Genomic DNA, 18,809 nt, shown 5'->3' on the forward strand with positions numbered 1-18,809 from the left:
AGCATCCATTGGCAGTGGTGTGCAACAGCAGCACTATACAATCCCTGGCACATGAATACTTCTGTTTTACTGGCAAATTATTTATTCCATTCCAAGAAACAGAAAACAGGGCCTCTGGAAAGGCTGGCAGCTTTGAGTGGGGGCCATGAGTAAGTCAGAGTTTCCAGATGCTAGCAACTGGGTCATTTGTCCCTTTAGTGTCTGCAGAATCAGTGGTGCTGGAAGGATCTGTAGAAATCCTCCTCCTCCTCGATGTACTATAACAATCACAGCAGAGATCTCTAGGATATCATGCAAACCCATAACTTCTTCTTCAAGGAATATTTGCCTTCTGTAAACCAGATCTTGGCTTGGTAGTTGGATCTCATAGGGACTGAACACCTGATCATGTGCCCCCAAATGGCCATGCAACCTAATGTGTCCTGTTATCTAATCAAAGCAGCCAGCCATATATACCTATGAGCATACTCTGCAGCACACCATCTCAAGTGGAAATGGGATATGTGGGACCAGGCCTTCTGAAGGCATAAGTAAATTGTAAGAAGTTTCCTTATCTCTCAAGGTGCCTTATTCTTACCACACTGCTGCTTCTCCCTCTGCTCAGTTGTGGCCTCATGGGGGATTCCCATGACTAAGCTGTGACTAAGGAAAAAAAAAAAAGCGCCTCATTTAAGATGGATCTATACAATGTGCCAGTACTAGCTGGCTGTAGACTGCTGTAACTTTACAGCTGGGCTAGGAAAAGTGGCTACACTAAATCCAGTGGACAAAACTTTGTTTTGTTACAGTTTTTCCTACCTCGTATAGAAGGAGAGATGGACTCAGGTAAAGATCTACAATGATACATGGGCTGTGGCTAATGGCTTAGTTGTATGATAAAAAATTTGGAAGTAACAATATTAGAGGACTGATAAGGACCTTGTGTAAGGCATATCAGAATGGATCTAAAACGTGTATTTTTTTCTCACCAAGATAACGTAGAGTCTTGGCACTGCCTCCATATCTGCTACTAGAACTACTTTTTTCTCCCTCATATAATACATTGTATCCAACTGTTTTTTTGAAACTCTTGCCTGAAAAGGGGGGGTTCTAGGATAATTTCTAATTCATCTTTTAAAAATAAATATTATATTTTAGAAGAGTTTTAGATTTATAGAAAATTCACAAAGAGAGTAAAGATGGCGAAAATTTCTCATAGAGCCTGTATCCAGTTTTCCTTACTATTAACTTCTGACATTACTATAGTACATTTGTCACAATTAATGTGGTAATATTTATAAATAATGATTAGGTGAAGTCCATATTTTATTCATATGTCTTTCATTTTTGCCTAATTTCACTTTTTTTTTGCTCCAGAATCCCATCCAGATTACCAATTACATTTGATTGTCATTTCTTTTTAAACTTCTGTACATTGCAAAAATTTCTCAGACTTTCCTTGTTTTCAAGACCTTGACAGTTTTGGAAAGTACTGAAGGTTTGAAGTATTGGCCAGATATTTTGTAGATTTTTCCTCAGTTGGGATTTGTCTTGTGTTTTTCTCATGATTACATTGGGTTTATGAGTTTTTGGAAAGAAGACTTCAGAAGTACCATTTTCATCACATGACATCTAGGGTGCATACTATCAACATGACTTATTACAGTTGAGGAAAACGTTCTTCAGTTGCTGGAGGAAGCAACTGCAGGTTTCCCCACTGTGATGTGACTCTTCTTTTCCCTTTCCATAGTGTACTCCTTGAAAGGAAGCCATCATAGACAACCCACACTTAAAGAGTCAGAAGTAATGCTGCGTAAGGGCAGAATATCTGTCTATCTGTATTTCAAGTAGAATATCAGAATATCTGACTAAATGATTGGGAATTCTTCTTGGGAGTATTATCTATTATCCCCTTCCTATTTGTTTATTTATTAAAACATTCCTTTATATCAGTATGGACCCATACTTTTTTTTATACTTGGCTTATAATACAGTTTTTTTGATGCTCAAATTGGGTACTCTTTCCATTGGCCCTTGTATCCCTTTGATGCAACCCCACCATTGTAAGTGTGTTTGTTGGCTGGCTTTTGAGCACTTCCTTACTTTCTGGCATTACAAGATGCTCTGGGTCCATCTTATACAATTCCTGCCCAGCCTGGAATCAAACATTTCTCCAAGGAAATTGAGTTCCATTTTTGGAAAATGGTTTTATATTAATAAAACAAAAATCTGTGTGCCAAGAGTGCTCACTGCTACTGAATTTCCCTTACGTCTAGGCATCTTGGCTGATGGAGCAAGGAAATACACATGTGCATATGTATATATCTATAAATATCTATCTGTAACCATCTGGAGCTATATTAAGCTAAACATGAGTTTAGACTGATGTCTCTAACTCTAATCCATTACCGCATGGATCGTTCTAGCTGGCTCCACTTTTGAGTGGGAATTCCACCATCCACCATCCATTTATTTAATTGTTCAATTCCCACGATGAACAATGTAGAGTTGCTTTAGAATTGTTAACTGTACCTGTGTGGGATAAAACTTCATCTACAAGTGCACAGTGTTTATTTATAGTTTCTTTTGCTTTCAGTTTTATAGACTTCACTCAATTCCAAAGTTAGATCCACACCTTTCTCTTCTACACCCTTCAGTGAAGTTGTTTCATATACTTGTAATACAGTTAAATTTTTTGGTCACATTCTACATTTGATCCTGGGTTCCCTCAAACTTCTAAATAATTCTTTTTAAAAAATTCCATGCATTACACTTGTACTATAATGTCTGTATGCATTTTAACAGATGCTTAGTGTCATGCACCTACTATTGCAAAATCATACTGAACAATGTCATCACACAAAAAATTTATCTGCTTCATCTATTCAAAGTTTTCTGTTCTTCCTTCTCTGGAACCCCTGGAAACATCTGATCTTTCTGCCATCTCTTTGGTTTTGTCTTTTCCAGACTGTAATATAAATGGAATTGCATAGTATAAAGCCTTTTTTAGATTTTTTTTTTAAATTTAGCAATACATATTTAAGATTTGTCCATGTCCATACATGGCTTGATAGCTAATTTCTTGCTTTTTTAAATTAGAGAACTCGTAGGTTTACTGAAAAATCATTCTTAAAATACAAAGTTCCTGTTTACCACCTTATTATTATTAACACCTTGCATTAGTCTGGTATATTTGTTATAATTCATGAATGAAAACTTTAATAATTATACTAATAAGCATAGTCCATTTTTTACAATATGGCTCACTGTTTTGTACAGTGCTGTTTTTAAAAAATTTTATTCTAGTAACATAGGTACAACCTAAAAATTTCCCCTTTTAATGACATTCAAATACATAATTCAGTGCTGTTAATTGGGTTCACCACAGCTTGTTTCTTTTATTGCCGAATAGCATTCTATTGTATGTATGTATCACAATTTTTATCCATTTACTTGAAGGATACTTTAGTTACTTTCCAGTTTGGGGTGATTATGAGTAAAGCTGCTATAAACATTTGTACACAGGTATTTGTGCAGATATAACTTCTTGGATAAGTTGTAAATCACACGGGAAAACTTCATTTAGCTTTGTAAGAAAGTACCAAATTGGTTTCCAACTTGTCTCTACTATTTTGTACTCAGAACAGCAATGAATGAGGGCACTTGTTCTTCATCATCACCAGCAATTCGAAGTGTCATTTAAAAAAATTTTGCCATTGTGATAGTAATGTAGTGATGTCTCAATATTGTTTTAATTTGCATTTCCGTAATGACAAATAATATTGAGCATCTTTCCAGATGTTTATTTGGCATTTGTATATCTTCTTGGGTGAGGTGTCTGTTCAGATATTTTGTCAATTTATTGAGTTGTTAATTTTGTTGTTGTTGAGTTTTAAGAGTTCTTTGTATATTTTGGATAAAAGCCTTTTATCAAATATGTATTTCACAAATATTTTCTCCCAGTTTGAGGCTTGTCTTCATTTTCCTAACAGTGATTTGGTACCACAGTCATTTTTAACTTTAATAGTCAGCCATTAACTTTTTCTTTCATGGATCTTGCTTTTGGTATTGTATCTAAAAACTCTTCTCCAATCCCAAGGTCATGAGATTTTCTCCTATGTTTTTTTTTCTAGAAGTTTTATAGTGTTGTAGCTTACTTTTTGGTCCAAATTGAAATTGGGAGAAGGTGCAGTCTGCAGATGTTCAGAAAAATATGGGAAGTTGGAATTAGTCATCGTGTTAACTTATGACTGAAATCAGGGAAATATCATTCATCTTCAGAGATGAAACATGAATATCCATGTCAGCTAGTGATGAGGCAGCATATTAAATATCACCAAGAACATTTCGTGCATTGTTGGTGGGCATTCAAAACGCAATATTTAAAAAAACCTGTATCTGCATTTACACTTTGGCCCAACAATTCAGTTAGAGGAAACCATCCTGAAAACAAACCTCTAAGTATAAAAAGGAAAGAGAAAGCAAAAGGCTGTTCATTGGGGCATTATTTGTAATAGAAACAGATTTTTTTAAGCAACTCAAATGCCCATCTGCAAGGTACTAGTTGAATGAATGATGGTACATCCTAAAATTGGAGTACCATGGAGCCTTAAAAACTAGAGAGGAATATTTCCATGGGCTGATATGATTTCCAGAGTAAATTATCAAATGAAAAATCAAGCTTCATATATATATATATATATATATATATATAAAACTACTTATCTGTATATAGTATTGGCTTATGTTTGAAAAATGATACATAGAAAAAATCAGAAAGTAATGATAATTGCTATCTACAGGAAATGGATAGAAAGATTTGGCAAGATAGAATAGCAGGAGGACTTTCCTGTTTATAACTTTTTATATAGTTTTGAATTTTTTACTATACAAATATTTTTCTTTTTATTTTTTTCATCTAAAATTTTTATTTTATTTTTTTATTAAATTATCTTTTTTTAAAAAAAGATACATAGGTCACAAAAAATGCTACATTAAAAAATATAAGGGAAGCAGACTTGGCCCAGTGGTTAGGGCGTCCACCTACCACATGGGAGGTCCGTTGTTCAAATCCCAAGCCTCCTTGACCCGTGTGGAGCTGGCCCATGCGCAGTGCTGATGCGCACAAGGAGTGCCCTGCCAGGCAGGGGTGTCCCTGCATAGGGGAGCCCCACGCACAAGGAGTGCACCCTGTAAGGAGAGCCATTCAGCACGAAAGAAAGTGCAGCCTGCCCAGGAGTGGTGCCGCACACACGGAGAGCTGACACCGCAAGATGACACGACAAAAAGAAACACAGATTCCCGTGCCGCTGATAAGGATAGAAACGGTCACAGAAGAACGCGCAGTGAAGGAACACAGAGAGCAGACAACCGGGGGTGGGGGGGTGGGGGAATGGAGAGAAATTAAAAAAAAAAAATTAGGTTCCCACATACCCACACCCCACACCCTCACTCCTCCCACATCAACAACCTTGTTCATCATTGTGGCATGTTCATTGCATTGCATTTTAGAGCACTGCTGCACCGCATGGATTGCAGTTTACATTGTAGTTTACACTCTCCCCCATTCCATTCAGTGGGTTATGGCAGGATATATAATGTCCTGCAATTGCCCCTGCAATATCATTTAGGACAACTCCAAGTCCCAAAAATGCCCCCACATCACATCTCTTCTTCCCTCTCCCTGCCCTCAGCAACTACCGTGGCCACTTTCTCCAGATCAATGCTACAGTTTCTTCCATTACTAGTCACAATAGTTCTATAGTAGAATACAAAAATAAGTTTAAATCAATATATGTACTCTATAGCATTACCAGTTAGAGAAAGAACTGTAGCAGCTATGCATATTTTCTTACACATTAGTTATGCCTGTATGTGTTTGTGCATTTACACATATTAATTCCTTCTTCTCTTTCTCCACCTGACCTTACTATTTTATTTGATTTACATAGAGCAGAGAAGAATACCACAGTTGTCTTCTAAAGATGGACAGAATAGAGTTGGGATTTAGTGTCTCATTTTTTGGAGAGGGTGAGGACTTCTTACCAATGCAATTACAGAAAATCATGTCCTTGTTATCATAAGAAATAGGCTAAAGTACTTGGAGTTCAAGGATCATGGTGTCAGGAACTTTCTCTTAGATCTTTAATAAGAAGAAAATTACATACATTATACACTTGTATGTGTGCTTTTGTACAGGGTATATATTAAATAGGATAAAAATGTTAAAATAGTTGAAATTAGGGAAGGGCACCTAGGTGAATGGTGCCTGCGTCTCCCAACATTTCTGTACATACAAATGTTTTAAATGTTTTAACAAAACTTTGGGGGAACTATTGTCTGGAATCACTTGAAATGACATGGATATGGAGAGCAAGGCTTTGGAAGATGGCATTGTTATGGCGGTAAAACAGTGTGAGGGAAATGAATAATGTAAGAGCTCCAGGGGAGAGTCTGCCTCTTCTGCCATCGGAAAACTGAATGAACGAGAATGAAAAACCCAGAGCTGGACATGACACCCGGGGATGAGCCTCCCTGGCAACGAGGGACCACTATCAACTACCAACTGATGATGCAACTGGAAAATGACCTTATACGGAAGGTTCAATGCGGATCAGCAGAATATCCATGTCTACATAAAATACCATGACTTTAAAATGCTGTTTGACCTAAAGTAAGGGGGAAATGGAAAGGAGAAATGAGTTTATATGGCTACGAGTTTCTAAAAAAGAGTCTGGAGGCTGGCAGAAGGTTTGCCCTCATGCACAACTGAGCAGAGTCAGAGAGACAGATAAAGCAGATACAACCCCCAGATATTGGTTCCTTTGAGGGCTAAAGAGACCCATGGGAGTTATGGTCATGGCCGATGGGGTTAACTACCAGGGCAGATGGCCCCTCTTTGGAAATGGTGTTTATGTGTGATGAATCTGGACTCAGATGGGATCTCCCTTCATAAGACTTTCATGCTAATGTGCTGGAGGTGCAGTTAATGTTGGGGTTTAAGATATATTTAGGGGATTTGAATCTCTGGACTGACAATGTGATAGCCAGATCCTGAGCCTCAACAGACTCCAGCACCTACAATCTGATTTATTGGACTTACCACACTCAGCTAAGATGGAGTTGAAGAAGGACAACCACCACACCATGGAGCCTAGAGTGATTACAACTGAAAATGGGAGGATTGCATCCAGCATCCAGGTGGAATCTGAGCCTCCTCTTGACATAAAGGTGCAATGGACACAACCAATCCAGTGTCCACATAGAAGAGGTGGCATTGGATTGGGAAAAGTGGACATAATGGACAAAGGGTATGGGGAAAGGCAGGAAGAGATGAGAGGTGGAGGCGTCTTCGGGACATGGAGCTGCCCTGGATGGTGCTTCAGAGGTAATCACCGGACATTGTAAATCCTCACAGGGCCTACATGATGGAATAGAGGAGAGTATGGGCCATGATGTGAACCAATGTATATGAGGTGCAGAGGTGCCCAAAGATGTACTTACCAAAACCAATGGATGTGTCATGATGATGGGAACGAGTGTTGTTGGGGGGGGGGAGAGGGGGGTGGGGGGGTGGGGTTGAATGGGACCTCACATATATATTTTTAATGTAATATTATTACAAAGTCAATAAAAAATAAAAAAATTAAAAAAAAAAAAAAAAAAAAGAAAAACCCAGAGCTGGATATATATATATAACTGGAAGAACTGAAGTTGCCCTGCCCCAATCCAACTACACGAAGTATTAGGCTGCTTGAACATCTTGTAGCATTTAAGACCTGCACATCCTGGATGAGCAATTAAACAGTCATCATAAAAAATGCCTTTTGTGAGAAACAGTTAATGGTATGTTGGGGGAAGATGCCATGTTAAAGTAACTGAAGTTTAAATAGGAATAAGGAAATGGAAACATATGCTTCTCCATTAGGTAGTTGATAGCATATGAGAAAATAGAAATATTCTTCAAGGAGGGTTATAATGACAGTAGTCTCCAAAGCTGCAGAAAATGTGGAAAATAATTCATGTATAAAATTATCAAAAATAATCATTGAAAGAAAAAGCATTATAGATGCTTTTTAAAATCCTCTGATAAGAAATATTATTTAGGACTTAAAAAGCCATTTTCAGTTCTCTTCTGAAATGAGAAAATGCAAGCAATTTTGTACTCTTAAAATAACTCTTAAATTTAGCACCTGGCTATGTCTTCTGTTCAGCTTTAAATAAACAATAAACTTTTTATTCTAACTCATTCCTTGAAGAATTAAAAACCTATGCTAATTTTATAGGTAGGTGCTGTTTTAGCTTCCTAAGCTGCTCAAAAAATACCTTGAAATGGTTTGACTTACAAAATGAGAATTTATTTGCTCAAGGTTTTGAGCTCAGGAAAATGTCCATATCACAGTATCGTCGAGGTGATGCTTTCTCCCTGAAGACTGGCATTCTGGGGCTAGCTGTTGATGAGTCTTGGCTCCTCTATCATATGGCAAGGTACATGGTAGCATCTCCTGGTCATCACTTCTCTTCTGGGCCTTTATAGCCAGCCTCTTCCTGTGGCTTTCTCTCTCTCTCTGTCTGAATTTCATTCTTTTATAACTACATAACTAGGATTAAGACCCATCCTGATTGAGGTAGGACACATATTAACTAAAGTGACCTCATCAAAAGGTTTTACTTACAGTGGGCTTATACCCACACAGAATGGATTAAATTAAAGAACATGTTAAACTATAGGTATTTATTATATCCATTGGTATTTATTAAGTACCTGCAATGTGCTTTATTATACTATGTGCTATGGATAATACAGAAGAAAGCATACATAGTTCTCGTCCTTGGAATATGAATATTTATCCAAGAAAAAATGTTATACCCATACATAAAATCATCTGAATTATTATTATAAACTATGAAAAATGGCTACATCCTGCTGCAAACACACACATGTTAGATGAAATACAAATTTTTTTCAAATACCAATTTGAACTCAAGAGAAAGGAAAGTAAATCCCAGAGTGCCAGAAATTAAGAGTTAGTTTACAGTCAGTACAGCTGATAGAAGCTGATGGCTTAGTGATACTAGAGTTTAATATCTGGTTAAAAGACCTAAGAGCTGGAACTGGGTTTTATCAACAAGAAACTGACTGAAGTGGGGAACTTCTGTCCATTCATAGACAAGAATTAGGAAACTGCACCAATAGGGATGAAGAAGTAGCACAAAAACTTCCTATCTACTCCTTGGCTTGGGCAGTAATAGCTCCTAAATTGTCTCCCCCAAAAAAGATGCCTTTATGACAAACAGATTTTAAGTCTAAGGTTTTCATTTCTGCTTAGTGTGAAAACAGTGTCAATAAATTGTTAAGAAGATGGTCTAAAATTTATTTGTGAACCTTGGCAAGAATTAATACGACACAACTTCATAGGGTATTTATACAACTTGGAGGATACTAGAAAAGGAAAAGGAAAAGGAGGTAAAAAAACAAAAGCAAACAACTTCCCACTGAATACGTGGGGACATTAAAAGAAGCAAATGGCAAGAAGAAATGAACATCATGGAAGTATGGAGAAATCAGCAGATGCATTAAGCAAGAGAATTAGCACCTCAAGAACCAGGAGTAATAAAAATAGTGTAGAAGATACTATAAAATGTTAGAAGTGCAGTGAAAGAAGACTCCAAGAAAAAAGGCAGGCATTAAAAGTAAAATGTATGGAAATTAAATAGTCATTGAAGCAAAAAAAAAATATGTAAGGATAGTTAAGCATATAAGATGCAGCTAAAGAATAAAATCAAGGAGCTGGAATATAGATGTTATTCCAATTGCGTCACAGAGGAATAAAATCATAGGAAACACTAAAGAGAAGTTAAGAAATGAGACTAGGGAAGCAGACTTGGCCCAGTGGTTAGGGCGTCCGTCTACCACATGGGAGGTCCGCGGTTCAAACGCTGGACTTCCTTGACCCGTGTGGAGCTGGCTCATGCGCAGTGCTGATGTGCACAAGGAGTGCCCTGCCACGCAGGGGTGTCCCCTCGAAGGGGAGCCCCATGTGCAAGGAGTGCGCCCCATAAGGAGAGCTGCCCAGATAGAAGGAAAGTGCAGCCTGCCCAGGAATGGCGCCACACATATGGAGAGCTGACACAACAAGATGATGCAACAAAAAGAAACACAGATTCCGTGCTGCTGACAACAACAGAAGCGGACAAAAACAAGAACACGCAGCAAATGGACACAGAGAACAGACAACTGGGGTCAGGGGGAAAGGAGAGAAATGAAAAAAAAAAAAATGAGGCCAGAGAGTTTGGCGCCTTGCCAGTGGGCACTACTTTGGAGTTTGTGCTCCCGAGTGTGACGAAGTTGGACTCAGTTGTTACTTCTCTACACATGCCTCTTCTGTCCCTTCTACTTGACCTGTAGTTTGTGCTGGAGTTGGTAGGTGTATGCCCAAGAGACTTGACTTTCTGGGCTGTCCATGAGCCAGCTGGGCCCTGAGCCTCAATGGAGTTGCAAAACCTACTTTCCAGTTCATTGGAGTCACCCAGGACAGCTAACAAGGAGGTGAAGATGGACAGCCACCACACCAGGGAACCAAGAGAGTCTACAACTGCAAGCAAGAGAGTCCCATCCATCAGCCATATGGGATCAAAGTCCCCTCTCAAGCCCCCAGAATCCTCAGGAATAGGGAATATGAACTAGAGTGGACTTACTGGTATTCTACTAAAGACTTATTGTGATTCTAGCAATGGAAGAAATCGTATCATTGATGTGGAGTCAGTGGCCCCTGGAATTGCTAAAGTCAGGGAGAGGGAAAAAGAAGTGTAATATGGGGGCATTTTCAGGACTTGGAATTGATCTGAATGACATTGCAATGATAGATTATATGTATATCCTGCCATGACCTACAGAATTGGGTGGGAATGAGTGTAAACCACAATGTAAAGTATGATCTATCCTTAGTGGCAAGGCTCCAAAATGCGTTCATCAATTGCCATGAATGTTCCACACTAATGAGGGAAGTTGTTGATGTGGGAAATGGGAGGCGTGGGGAATGGAGCACATGGGAACCTCATATTTTTTTATGTAACATTTTTAATGCAATCTAAGTATTTTTAAAAATAAAAAATATATTAAGAAAAAAGAGAGAGAAATGAGGCTAAAGTGAAAAATGCCCAACATATATCTAAGAGGTATTCCAAAAGAATAAAATGGAGAGAGGGGGAGAGGGAGACAGGAAATATTTTAAAAGCTCATGATGGAAAACTTTCCAGATTTGAAAAATATGAATCTTTAGGTGGAAGAATCATAATGACTCCCAAGTAGGATAAATACAAATAAATGTATGTTACCCTGTGACAAAATTGCAAAACATTAAAATAATTGAACAAAAGGAAATAAATATTAAATGTATTCAGAGAATAAATAAAGTTCAATCAAGCCTGTCAAAGTCAGGACAGGATAGAAAGTAAACAAAATAGAAAGTATATTAATAGAAAGTATGATGAAAACTGAGGGAGTCATACCATTATAATAAAAGAAACACATGCAACATGAAGATAATATTCTTCAACCTATATGTATATCTGGAAATACAATCTTAAAGAATCTAAAAAAAAATTTTAACAAGATTATGATGAGAAATGGGCAAAGGCACAATTAATCTTCCAGACCATTCAAAACAGCAAGGTCCAAATAATATGTAGAGCAGCTTGAAATCTGAAGGGTCATCATGGGAAGCCACAGTGGAGACGCTGGAAGGCAGGGGTTGTAGGAAACTCCTGGGAATGCTTCAGCTTCCCAGCAGACTGAACTCAAACTTTAGTGAATATCAGCCTCAAAACAGTCTGGAAAATTCTATCACCCTGGGTAGCAACTGCTTGGTGTATATTTGAAATAAATGAGGGGTGAATATGCTGGGGAAAAGCAGAGTAAAGGAGAATGAAGTAAAACAAACAAAAATAGTGGTAGCTCCATATTTGAAAGAACTCATTAATCATTGTTAGCCATAGAAGAGCGAGTGCTTGAGAAGAGAAGATAGAAAATTACCCCCAGGCTTTCTACCTCCCAACCAACCCCATAGATGCTTGCTAATTGCTAGTCTAGGAAAATTCAGCTCATTCTGTGGATGAAAAATAAAAGAGAAAAACTGCTGCGTCCATTCAAAAATACAGAAATAAAAAAAATCATTTCTGAGCAATACTAAAAAAAAATCTCACTAGAAAAGTGTTGCCGCCAAGCACAGAAAAATTGAAACCCAAGTTTCAGCATGAATTAAAAACAACATGGCAATTGCAAATACAAAAGAACACCATGAAGCAGAAATAAACTGACTTAGAGGAGCTGGCCGGCCAACAAGACTTGATGTCCTGACAATAAATGGTGTAAAATGGGAATTGACAGAACTCAGGAATGAATTAGGAGCAAAAGATATAGCTATTTTAGAAATAAAGATTGAGCTCTGTGAAGCCCGAGGCAAATAGACACTACAGAAAGCACTTTAAAGAACTTGAAAGAGTGGTCACAATTCTACCCAGGAAAAGTCTAGGACATTTTTCATGCAACTCCCCGCCAGACTTGTAAGAAAAGGTGAAAAAACAAACTAAAACCCCCAGCAAAACAACTCCATGACTTGGATCTAGTTTTGATATCAAATGCAGGCAAAGAAAATATAGACTTTATTTTTCCTACTGATCTTATTATTTTGCGATCATTCAATTTTTACTCCTTGATAGATCTGGAGGAGTACTGGTTATTTATAAATCTTTTTAAAGGCTACGAAGACTATTATTTTTGGTTTTCAAGATCAAGGATGAGAGACTATCAATCAGCTTTGTCAGTGAAGAAACCAACCAGCATCATGGAGGATGGTAATGTGTAATGAGCCCTCAGAGCCGAGCCAACAGCAGGTGCGTCGGCACAGTACTGAGGGACAGCCGCCCCCACCCCATTTTCCAGGGGGCCCTATGATGGGCCCAGGCTTAGTGGGGCTGGGAACCTGAGGCCAAGGGCTCGGCACTCTTTAAAGTCAACCAGTTCCATTTCCCAGGGGAGTCGGTAGTTGCATGGTGGTTGCCTGAATTAAATCATTACTTAAATGATTAACTATGGATATGGCTCATGGTCAGAGGACAGTTAAGCCTTGAGGTTTGGCACACTCTGTAAGAATCAACAGAGGTGCTTTACACACCCTGTGAACTCCTCCTCCAATGACCTATGCCTGAGCGTTTCGTGATCTGGCTAGAACCCAGATTTTCACCTGAGTGTGCCCTCCTATCATCATCGCAGATTAGACATATTGCTAGGGCCTGGGACCAAGTTCATTTGTTTTGTCTCACTTGATATGGAATAAAATCAACAGAATTGTAATCACCATGATGAAGCCAAACTGCAGTATTGGCCTTAGCTATGCACCCAGGAGTCAGCCAAAGGAATATGTCTCCCAGGATCTAGCCATCTTTTCTCAGATAACCCGTTAGTTTCCTTTATTATGGTGTGAATGAATTGTTGGCTGATGGTGTTAATCCAAATCCAACCAAAAGCCTTGTTGCAATGTATCTCTCTCCCTGTTTGGGCAGGATGTAGACCTAGACCAGTCTATCATCTACTGAGTTTCTTGCCAGGGAGTTGAGATTGACCTGCTGCTTTTCTGGGTCTTGTGCCCTCTCATTGGGTAGTGGCTACTTTCTCTAGGGCACAGACTTTGATGTCAGGAACTAAGAGTACTCAGGCTGTTAGCTGGAAACAGTGTGTCCCAGCGAGGGCAGCCCTCCTGACCTGGAGGCCCAGCAAAGAGAGCATGCTTTAAAGAAGGGTTGCTGATCATTACAGGGGAATAAAGATAGCCAAAAAGTAATTCTCACTGCCGGTGGAAAGATAGTCCATGGCTCACTCGCCTTCACTGACAATGATAAAACTGAAGGGTCATGAGTCATTCCAGTTCAGGACTGCTCATTGAACTTGAATTGCATCACCATTACATTGGCTTGTTTAAACCATTTGGGCTGAGTCAAACAAATACCTAGATAAGGTGGTTTTGTCTTGAGAGTCCAGACAGTCTAATTAAGTGTGAGGATTCCTATTTGGTAGCAAAGGGCTGTAGGGAAATTAGCTTCACCTTCATTGTTTCAGGGACTGATCTTGGGATCTTGGCATGGATGGTGCTCCCTGCATCTTACCAAGATTAATGAGCCCTCCCTGGACTACCTTGTGAGTCAGTTTCTGCTGCAAAGTCACTGCAACCTGTTCTTTCTTGAGGCCCATCTGAATATTACCAATGTAGTGGACCCAAATCACCTCTGAAAGGAAGTTCCTTGTCTCAGTCCACCCATCAGCAGCAAGAAGCAGAATTAAAATACTTCTGTAGCAGCACACTAGTTGTGTATCTGAAGCTCAACCAGGCATAAGCAACTGATTTTGATTTTCCGAAATTAAAGGCATTTAGAGAGTTATTAGCACTGTCCAAGATGGCATACCACGTGCTGCCAATTAGTGCAGATGATTCATTTATAGCTGAGAATAATTGAGACAATAGAGGCTACAAATAAGTTCAGTCATTGAAAATGCACCATATGCTACAGTTCCAGTTAGCCTTTTCACTGGCCATCTAGGCCTATTGTACTGAGATATTTCACTCACTCATTAACACCTTTATACAAACAGGACTTCTAAATCTGGAAAGATCCCTTGGAAGTTATCAGCATTTATAGTACAAGCAGGTAAAACATCACTGCCAATTACGCATTCAGCAGCAGCAGAAATAACAGTGGTGCATGCTGTTATTTTCCCCGTTATTATACTCTGTTTCTAAACCCAGACAATTGAATGGATGGTCTTTGCTCCTCAGAGAAACTGGTAAAATAGGTATGTGAGTATCAGTATCCAAAAGGTAAAAAAATTTTTGTCCTGTGCCCTTACTCCTACCCTACTACTCTCAATAGGGCATAAAGACTTGGGACTTCTTGTAGACAGAGAGAACTCAACCCCAACCTTAGGTCTCCTTCTTCTTAAAGTCTGCAAAATTTACAGTTACAGAGGTGCAGGGTCAGGCATGGGAGGTGCTAACAGTCGTTTTTCCTAAGGCAGCAATGTGACTTCTTGGATCCTCCAGTAGAGGGAGATGGTTGTCCTTGGAAAAATCCAGTACCACAGAGACACTTTCAGTTTCAATCAGGTGAAAAGTGCCTGCTCAGGGCCCATCTTTGCTCAATATCTAGACTGTTTTTTGTCAGTGCTCACCTACCGATCTCTTCTGGAAACCCGTTTTAAACACTATCACCGCATTGCCTTCTGCCTAGGTGCCTTTGAAGGGGGTTTGTTTTTTTCTGTCTGTCTCAGATTGCAGAAACTTTGCCTGGTTGAGGAGCCTGGGCATCTTTTTGCGTCCAAACAATCACAGTCTGCTCTACACAGACTCTGGATACTAAGACCAAAGTTATTGGAGGCAGAGCAGAACTTGAAAATGCACCAATTATGTACTAGGTTTAGGGAATTATAATTAAGGTTTAACATTCATTCCATCAACTTGATAACCAGCCTGGAGCAACCTGTTCCACAATTCCAACAGCTTCCTCTATGGCATCCTATGGGATTCTGTTCACCTCAGGGACATCTCCCCAAGGTGACCGTAATGTAATCCTTGAAACCAAATGTAATGTAGCAAGAGTTGTGGGGAGGAGTCTATCCCAAGGGAATAGTCTGCATTTTGGTTTGAAGCATGTTCCCTTGTCCTGCTGAGGCACCAGCCAAGGCTCTACTAGCTCCCTGGTCTTTTGACCAAAGAGGTCCTAGATTTTCTTCCTCTCTCTCATTATAAGTCCTCGTCTTGGTTCTCTGTACAGGAGTATGTTACCTCTGGACGGTTCTGGTTGTAGTGGTCCCCATGGCTACAGTTGTGCTTTTCTCCTTGAGAGGGGGTCTGGAGTGCTCTCTTGGTGTCCATCACACAGAGGAACCAACAGCAGCCGTGGAGGCCATTTGGGCATCTTGTTTCCATCCTCCATCTCTTTGCTCAGTCTCTTGGTGGTTTCTGTTGCCTGCTTTCTTGACACCGAATCCTGCAGAAATTCCTTGACATTTGTGGCCTGTGTTTCCTATGTAAACTATTTTTATTTTTTTTCCATGTACATCAATTTATTCATTTCCCTACATATAAATTCTAGACTAATCCTTCAGTGAAAGAATCCAGTTAAATAATTCATTTGTTACATTCATAAATACATTATTCTTCTCCATACACAGACATTCTTTATTATAGCCATACAATTTCAGAACTATCTGATGAATTTTGAACTTCATTTAAGATTATATATGTGAAACCTGTTTATACAATTCTTTTTTATATGTTCTCAGGATAAAATTTTTGGCTTACGTTAATTTTCCCTAAATTGAAACACAGATTTTTTTGCTGGATTAGCATTTAATCCCCAAATTGATTACAGTTAGGATATTTTACTGAATTCCTAATTTATTCATCTCCAGGTATCTATGTGGAAACTAGGGTTCACACAAATAAGTTTACCAATGACATGATTTTAGAAATGTCTTTCCTACAGATAGGTGGGCCTATTATCATTTATATCACTTCCCATTTTTTAAAGACATTTTTCTGCCTGTAATAATTGGGAAAAAAATACCATGTTACAGTAAGATTAGGGGCATGAAAATGTTTGAAGTTTCCCAGTATCCATCTTAGTATGTTTTTAGTATTCAGCATTATCCACTGAGACTAGGTGATTGATATTCTCCAGCATCACTTCTCTGAATAGCTTTCTCTGGGAGGAGTCTAGCATGTCCCATTCTTCCTGGGTGTAGTCCACAACTACATCTTTGAAGGTAACTATCTCCTGACATTTTCTCTTTCTTCAATTCAGTGTTTGTGGAGTCCTTCTCCAGCTTCTGCCATCCTGCAGAGCTCCAGAATCTGCCCTTGTAGTCACGGAATGTAAACTATTTTTAAAGATGATCATCTAACCTATTATTTTTCTTCACAGAATGAGAGTTGAGAAGCTAGCCATATAGCACCGTCTTCTCCAGTGTCTCTTTTTTATCCCTCCCCTTGTGTCTTTTTTGATGCTGTCTGCTCTGTGTCCATTCTCTGTGCATTCTTCTGCAGCTGTATTTTTTTTTATTTATTCCCTCCTCCTTGCAGCTTGCTTGCTGTTGCTCTCTGTGTCCATTTGATCTGCGCTCTTCCGCGTTTCTGCTGGTCTCCCTTTTTGTTGCGTCACCTTGCTGAGTCAGCTCTCTGCTTTGCTTGCGGGCTGGGCAGCACTCCCTGGCGCTCAGACCAGCAGCAATCTGCAGCATATGGGTGAGCCTGCCTTCACAAGGAGGCCCTAGGACACGACCCCAGGGCCTCCCATCTGGTAGACGGGAGCCCAACTGATTGAGCCACAGCTACTTCCCTGTCCAGTGCCTTTTTAAAAAAATAGGATAAACTGTTTACATTTATTGTTACTGTTGAATTAATATCTGTGATGTTTGTGGTGTCTTTGATCTTCAGCTGTGATTTAGGAGCTATTAACATTGTTTTTAATTCAAGTAATAGCTAATCCTAGGTGATAAAGATGTATGTCTGTTTTAATAGACATTTCCAAATTTTATAATATACATGTATATGTGTGTTTGTGTAGATGAAAATAACTCTATTTTACAGAATTTTTCCTCAGACTAATATGTAAATATGTATGCATTTCTGAATTTCTGAATTTACACTTTGTATGTTTATTTTTTCCCATGAGGTAAAGTTATAGGTTTTTACCTTTTGAAACCCAGTAGTTTTGCTAAGATATGAGTAGTAGTTGACTTCTTAAATAATTCACCCATGATATATCAAGCTTTTTAGTCTGTAGTTTCAGAGTTTTTGAATTTTTGCAGCTCAGCATAATTTTCTTCACTTACATTTTGGTTCAGATTTTTTGTTTCTGATTTATTTTTTACATATTTATTTTTTTTTTTTAGAGAAGAGTAATGATTCCTGGGTTGGACTTTTGTTGTACTTACTCTGTGTATCTTTCTTTCCTCTCATTTTAATAGTTTCTCTTTGATTCCTTTGTCATTTTGAAAACTTGTGAAGTTTATACTCTGCATTATGGGTTACATTTTTTTATCAGTAATTTCAATTGCAACTTGATTGTTCTGCTTTAGTTTTCTTGTTTACTTTTCTTATCCCATTCAGCTACAAAGCCCCAGCCTATATCTTGAATATTTCAAGTGCATACATAATAATAACCAACACTTCCTGAATGATTAGTAAGTGCCAGGCATTACTCCAAGTGTTTTCATATAGTAACTCATTTTGCATTCAAATTAACCTGTTAACATAGGTACTATTACCAACCCCATCTTACAGATGAGGAAAATCAAGGTCTAGAGAAGTTAGGTAACTTACCCAAAGTCGTAACTTGTAAGTAACAAAGCTTGGGTTAGAATCCAGGCAGTTAAGGAGTTGTGCTACGCTTTCTTTCCATCATCCCTGTCCTTTTACATGGAGGTCTTGCCTCCAGTATCTAATTGAAATGCTAACCACATTTCTTTCAGACTTACTTTTTGTTTTCTACATTAAATAATTTCCAGGTATAGTTTTTCTTCCATATAACTGTCCTTTCTCTTCTACTACAGAATGTTTTCAGAAAGCCAATATTTTTGTGCTTTTTTTTTTGTTTGCTATTCGTTCATCTTTGAATCAAAATAAAGATTTTTATAACAGACGTGGCGCATATTTCCTTCGCTTGCTTTTGCCTTTATTAAGGCGGTGAACATTTCACAAACTAGTAGTTTAGTTGTTTTGCAAAGTCCTTAGCAATATTTGTTATTGCTTATTGAATATTAATTAGTCCTTCAA

Source organism: Dasypus novemcinctus, chromosome 25 (assembly GCF_030445035.2).
Source record: "Dasypus novemcinctus isolate mDasNov1 chromosome 25, mDasNov1.1.hap2, whole genome shotgun sequence".
Lineage (NCBI taxonomy): Eukaryota > Metazoa > Chordata > Mammalia > Cingulata > Dasypodidae > Dasypus > Dasypus novemcinctus.